The sequence below is a fragment of the Loxodonta africana genome, chromosome 22 (assembly GCF_030014295.1).
Source record: "Loxodonta africana isolate mLoxAfr1 chromosome 22, mLoxAfr1.hap2, whole genome shotgun sequence".
NCBI classification, from domain to species: Eukaryota; Metazoa; Chordata; class Mammalia; order Proboscidea; family Elephantidae; genus Loxodonta; species Loxodonta africana.
In genome coordinates, this window is record NC_087363.1 from 17,103,026 (window position 1) to 17,110,429 (window position 7,404).

Below are 7,404 nucleotides of genomic sequence, written 5' to 3' on the forward strand. Positions count from 1 at the left end.
TTCCTCCTCTGTTAACATAAACTCACTGCCCCCTAAGCTTCCTGATGATCTTTCTAGTCACTGTTGTCAATTTGATCCCGTATAGATAGTTCTTAAAAGAGCACAGTGCTCAAGGCAGACCTTTTTTACTAGTTAAGCTAAACTTTTGCTCGGTTTTAAGATGACTTCAAGGGATATTTTTGGTTTAAGGTTTAAAGATTATCTCAGGGTAACAGTTTCAGGGGTTCATTCACCCTCCATGGCTCCAGGAAGTCTAGAGTCATGAGAATTTGAAATTCTGTTCTGTATTATCCTTCTTTTGATCAGGATTCTTCTATGGAATCTTTGATCAAAATGTTCAGTAATGATAGCTTGGAGGCATCCAGTTCTTCTCGTCTGGTGGCAAATGAGACCATTGTTCATGGAGGCAGTTACCCACACATTCCATATCCTCCTCCTGTTCCTGACTCTCTTTCTTCCTCTGTTGCTCCAGGTGAGTAGAGTCCAATTAGTGTGCTTTGGATGGCCACTTACAAGCATTTAAAACCCCAGGTACTACGCAGCAAGCTAGGAGGTAGAACAGAAACACTAAACACGTTGTTAGGTCAATTAACTGGGATGTCCCATGAACCATGACCCTAAACCTCCAAACAAAGGAATCAAGTCCTGTGTGATGTTTGGTTATACATAAGCAGCCTCAGCGGCTGCTCTTTGTTTGTTTGTTTGTCGCCATTGTAAATATATCTATCACACAACTTTTGCCAGTTCAACTTTTTACAGGCATATAACTTACTGAGAGCAATTTAATAATCTACTCTACAATCCTACCCTTAATCAATGCAATTTTTCCATCACTGTTAGTCCCCTTTCTCCCCTCTCCTGACCCTGGTAACCACTAAAAAACTTTGGTCTCTATATATTTGCCTTTTCTTACCTTTTTATATGTGAGGTCATACAACATTTGTCCTTTTGTGATTGGCTTATTTCACTCTGCATAATGTTTCCAAGCTCCATCTGTACTCTGGCATATATCAAGACTTCATTTCTCCTCCTGGCTGAGTAGTATTCCATTGTATGTATGTACCACTTTTTATTTATCCATTTCGTCTGTTGTTGAGCATTTAGGTTGTTTCTGCCTTTTGGCTCTTGTGAATAGTGCTGCAGTGGACATTGGTGTACAAGTCTCTTTCTGAGTCTTCGCTTTCAAGTCTTTTGTGTATATACCTAGGAGTGAACTTGCTGGGTCATGTGGCAGCCCTGTTTTTAGTTTTTTGAGGAACTGCCCACTCTTTTCCACAATGGCTGTATCATTTTGCGTTCCTACCTGCAACGGGTAAGGGTTCCATTTTCCCCACATCTTGACAACATTTGTTATTTTCTGTCTGTTTTGTTTTATCTTTGCCATCCTAGTGGGAGTGAAATGGTATCTTATTATGGTTTTGATTTGCATCTTTCCGATGGCTAATGATGCTGAGCATCTTTTCGTGTGTTTGGCGGCCAGCAAATGTCCTCTTTGATGAAATGTCTATTCAAAACCTATGCCCATTTCATGATTGGGTTCTTTGTCTTTTTGTTGTTAAGTTGTTGAAGTTTATATATATTTTGGCTTTTAGACTCTTGTCAAATATATAGTTTCCAAAGATATTCTCCCAGTTGGTACCTTGTCTTTTCAGTTTTTTGGTAAAGTCTTCTGATGAACAAAATTTTTTTAATTTTTATGAGGTCCCATTTATTTATTTTGTCTTTTGCTGTTTGTGCTTTTGTTTTTATATTAGTAATCCATTGCTGAAAACTAGGCCTAACAGTGTTACCCCTACTTGTTATTCTAAGAATTTTATGGTTTCATTTTGCACATTTAGGTCCTTGATCCATTTTGATTTTGTTGTTGTTGTTGTTGTTTTGTTTTGTTTTTGTGTGGTGTGAGGCATATATCCTGTGTCATTTTTCTGCATGTGGAAATTCAATTTTTGCAGCACCATTTATTGAAGAGACTCTTCTTTCCCCATTGAATGGACTTAGTTAGCACCCTTTTCAAAAATTGGCTGACCATAGATGTGTGGGTTTATTTCTGGACTCTCAATTTTATTCCATTGGTCTATGTTTCTATTGTTATACCAGTATCAGGCTGTTTTGATTACTGTAGCTGTACAGCATGTTTTAAAATCAAGAAGTGTGAGCCCTCCTACTTTGTTCCTCTGTTTTGACGTTGTTTTAGCTATTCAGGGCCTCTTGCCATTTCATATAAAGTCAAGGATTGGTTTTTCTATTTCTGTAAAGAAAACTGTTGGAGTTTTCATTGGGATTGCATTGAATGTATAGATTGCTTTGGGTAGTATTGACATCATAACAGTGTTAAGTCTTCCATTCCACGAACATGGAACATCTTTCCATTTATTTAAGTCTTCTTTAATCTCTTTCAGCTGTGTTTTATAGTTTTCATTATGTAAGTTCTTCATGTCCCTAGTTAGATTTATTCCTAGGTATTTTATTATCTTAGATGCTACTATAAATGGAATTGTTTCCCTAGTTTCTCCTTCTGATTTCTCATTGCTGGTAGGTGGTGGTGGTCTGATTTTATAGATGGTGAAATGGAGGCCTTAAATGTAGATGATCTGCAGTTGGCAGCTCACTGATGCTTTACCTACGGTAACCCAGCAGGCCTCGGGGTCTGCTGCATTGCCCTCTCACAGCTGCCCTATTCTCAGCATTTCTTTGACCCCCTTCACCATGTCCACAAAGACCCATTACTATTAAAAGCCCACAGTCACGTTTTAATCCACCCCAGCACTGCGGAGTCCTGGAGGGCATTGGTGAGTTTGGCTCTCATTGTTTTTTCTACCTTTCTTGAAACCCAGAGAACTAATACTTATCATGAAAGCTGCTTTGCCTTAATAATTCAGAGCCTCAATTTTATTTATAATTTAAGACTTATTTTTCTTTAAATATTTTATCTTCAAAATTAGATGCTGTCTTAAGTCTGATTTCACAAATGGGAGCCACAGTTTTTCCAAAGATATAATTGTCCTGTAATACATTGGAAAGTAATAAGGAAATAATTGTAGCTAATGGTTTTTTAATTATTAAAATCACAGCTAAGTAATAAAAAAGAGTTCGTTGTATAAATATATTTATTTAATCTCTATATTGATCTATTAGGAATTTAATGGAAAGGTAAAAATTCAATTTTACAAGATGACATTCTCTTTTAAAATAAGGGTCACTTAGACAAAAAAAAAGTTGTTATTCTATGCAGACACTATTCAGTACTTTATATATATTTACTCATTTAATTCTCACAACAACTTTGTTGTTGTTAGGTGACATCCAGTCGGTTCCGACTCATAGTGACCCTGTGTATGACAGAACAAAACACTGCCTTGTCCTGTGCCAACCTCACAATCATTGTTATGCTTGAGTCCATTGTTGCAGCCACTGTGTCAATCCATCTCGTTGAGGGTCTTCCTCTTTTTCTCTGACCCTCTGCTTCACCAAGCGTCATGTCCTTCTCCAGGGACTGGTCCCTCCTCATAACATGTCTAAAGTATATGAGACATAGTCTCACTATTCTCTCATTTTTTTAAAGAGTATACTGGCTATATTTCTTCCAAAAGAGATTTGTTCCTTCTTCTGGCAGTCCATGGTAGATTCGCTATTCCTCAATAGCACCATAATTCAAAGGCATCAATTCCTCATACTTCCTTATTCATTGTCTAGCTTTTGCATGCATACGAGGGGACTGAAAACATTATGGCTTGGGTCAGGCACACCTTAGTTTTCAAGGTGATGTCTTCGCTTTTTAACACTTGAAAGGGGTCTTTTGCAGCAGATTTGCCCAATGCAGTACACCATTTGATTTCTTGACTGCTACTCCCATGGGCGTTGATTGTGGATCCAAGTAAAATGAAATCCTTGACAACTTCAGCCTTTTCTTTCTTATGATTTTGCTTATTGGTTCAATTTTGAGAATATTTGTTTTCTTTATGTTGAGATGTAATCCATATTGAAGGCTGTAGTCTTTGACCTTCATCTGTAAGTGCTTCAAGTTCTCTTTACTTTCAGCAGGCAAGATTGTGTCATCTGCATAATGCAGGTTGTTAACAAGTCCTCCTCCAATCTTGATGCCCCATTTTTCTTCATATAGTCCACCTTCTTAGATTATGAGGTTGGAATTACTATCATCTCCATTTTACAGATGAAGAAACAAGCGCAGAGAGGTTAAGTAACTTGCCATAGGTTGTAGTGCTAATAAGGAATTTGCATACAAATTCCTTCGAGTCTGGTAAAACTCAGCTTAGATAATAGCAAGTCCCTTGAAAATAGAGCCACACCGTAGAAGAGCAACTGGAGACTCTATTTTATCTAGCATTGTGTTTGCCAGAATTCTGTATCCCGCATGAAGATAACTGATGCTCATAATGACTACCTCGAGGCAGAATACAGTTTTGAAAAACCTTCTTAATCATCCTGGAAATGTCAATATCAAGAAAGCACCAATCCAGGAAATGTCAGCCTGGCTTTTTGATTTTTTTTTAAAGCTGCTTTCTAGATGATTGCTGATGCCATTTTTTAAACTTGTGTTCTGTTTCTCTGAAAGACTTCTTTAAACAAGTCACCTTGATGTGATTGAAAAAGAATTTGTTTCAATATATATATATGTATGTATATACTTAAACTCTGTCTTGATCTATTAAGAATTTAAGAAAAAAGTGAACATTCAACTTCACAAGATGATATTCTATTTTAAAATAGTTTTAGTTTGGGAAAAATTACATTATTATTAATCAAAATATAAAGCATAAATTCTTTGTCTGGAACTAGAAGATACCCGTGGATGGAAAAAAAAGAAAAGAAAAAGCAAAAAAACTCAGAACTGTCTTGTACCCTGTGACAAAAACTACCTTTTGCTTAAAATACACACTTCCAGACAAGCCGTAGCCCTGTCAAGAAGACATGCTCACAGAGCCTCTCTCCCCGCCAGCCCCTCACCGGACCACAGGTAGATCAGCACTTAAAAAAAATTTCTCCTAACCAAGCAGCCACTCCCTATAAAAATTATGAGAGTAAATTTCTGTGGCATGTTCACCCATGAAAATATAAACTCAGGTAAAGAAGTTGATAACAAGAATTCACAATTGTTTCCTCTTTAGGCAGATAGATGCATATATCCCCCTGTGACTTTCAGCATAAAATATTTATTTTCCAGTCAGGGAAAATATCACTTAGCCCTCATCTATTTCTCAACCACTTGGTCTTGAGAGTATCAAAAAAAAAAAAAAAAAGTTGCCATCAAGTTGACTCCAGCTGCGGGAGAGACCCCATGTGTGTCGGAGTAAAGCTGTACTCTACAGGATTAACACTTCTAAATCCATATGCAGATGAGGATTTTACAAGAAAATTGCCCCTCTCCCCTTCTTCATCATTCCTGATGGGCTATCTAGTACACTTTGGGATGGCATGGTAATGGCATGGTATCCTTACGTGGGAGAAAGCGTATCATTCTGTGAGGGAGAATTAAAAGAATTAAAGCTCAGATACGCTGAAGGCGTGTGAGCCAGGGAGAAAATATGGGGTAAGCATATAGAGCCTGAGCTTAGCAGCCCCTTTCGGAGAGAAAGTACTCACAGATGACAAAGGAATACAGTCTTTCAGGTTCCCCATGCTTTCCTCTTTACCTGATAGTTTAAGGAGGATTCCCTGCATCACCTATATATATTCCTCATTTGTTCATTCAGCAAGTCCTGAGGGCCCACTATAGGAGCCCTGATGGCACATTGGTTAAGCACTTAGCTGCTAACCAAAAGGTTGGCAGTTCAAACCCACCCAGTGGCTCTGTGTGGGAAAGACCTGGCAATCTGCTTCCATAAAGATTATGGCCAAGAAAACCCTATGGGGCAGTTCTGCTCTATCACATGGGGTCACAGTGAGTCAGAATCAACTCAGCAGCACCCAACAACAACTCTAGGCCAGAGGAGTCCGTGGGCGGTGCAAACATTTAACGCACTTCGCTGCTAACCAAAAGATTGGAGGTTCAAGTCCACCCAGCAACACCTGGGAAGAAAGCCCTGATCTACTTCTGAAAAGTCAGCCATTGAACACTCTGTGGGCCAGAGTGTTAGTCTAACATGCACGGGGTTGCCATGAGTCAGAGCTGACTAGGCAACAACTGGTTTGGTTTGGTTTTACTGTAGGTCAGTCCTGTGGTAGCGTGTGCTAGTGTGACAGAAAGTGTCTATGCATCAGTGATGCTTCTCCTTCCTGAGTATAAAGGAAGGTTTTGTTTCCCTGCTTCCCTTGCAGTCAGATTGTGACCATTGGACAAGGTTCTGGCCCATGGAAGTGATAGGCTTCCGCTTCTATTCCTTGCCATAAAATACTCCTCATGATCCTCCTTGTGCTCTTAAAAGAAACTTAAGATATTTAACATAAATCAAGGACCTTGATGGATTAGCAAAGTATGTGGAAAGGGTGGCTGGAATGTTCTGATGATAAGTATGCAAGTTCACAAAGACACCAAGACACTATGGAAATGTCCGCTCTTCTTTTGACAGGAAAAGAAAAAAAGTCATAGGAAGAGGGGGATTCAGAGGGAAAAATCCTATGTTCCAAAGAACAGGAACCTACATACAGTACCTGAATGTAAACGGACATTTAGTAGTTGGGACTCTTCATCACTCCAAACTAATTTTATAACAGGAAGAAGGGGAGTATATTGGCTCTTCCATCTGAGAAGTCAAGTCAAGGTGGAATGGCTTCAGGTATGGCTGGGTATGTCATTAGGACCTGGTCTGTGACCGTGTCTTGGCTTTGCTTTCCGCTAAGGGCACTTCACTATCAGGCTTCCACCAGAAGGTTGACCATAAGAGAGAAAGGCAGCTGCTAACACCTCAGGTATTTATATAACCACATAGATATCCCAGCAGTGAAGAAGCTCGTAGTTCCAACAAAAGTCCCGAAATGAATTTTCATTACACCAGCCTTTGACATATTCCCATCCATGAACAATCACAGTGTAGCTAAGAAATAGGACATGTTGATTGACTGGGCCCTTCTCACTGCCTGAGAGTTGGGAGGAGAGTGGTTCACCAAAGGAAAAATGAAGGGACTATTACGAGAAGAAGGCCTGCTGGGTAATGAGCAGGCACAAAGAGCAGATACCTGCTGCAGGGGATTTCCACAGAGTTGAAGGGCTGGAAGCAGAGCCAGCAGCACAGACTGGTTTGAGAAAGTGGAAAATCAGGATGTCTGTCTTCTGTTTGCTCATGTGTTCTTCTGCCTCCTCTCAGCCAGCTTCTTCTACCTTCATCATGCCCATTTCTATGGCCTGCTTATCTCCACAATGTTATCATAGGTTGACTCAGTCTCTTGGAATCCCTCTTAATCCCTAGGGGAGGAAGCTTATTGGTCTATCTCAGAACCAGGCCACAA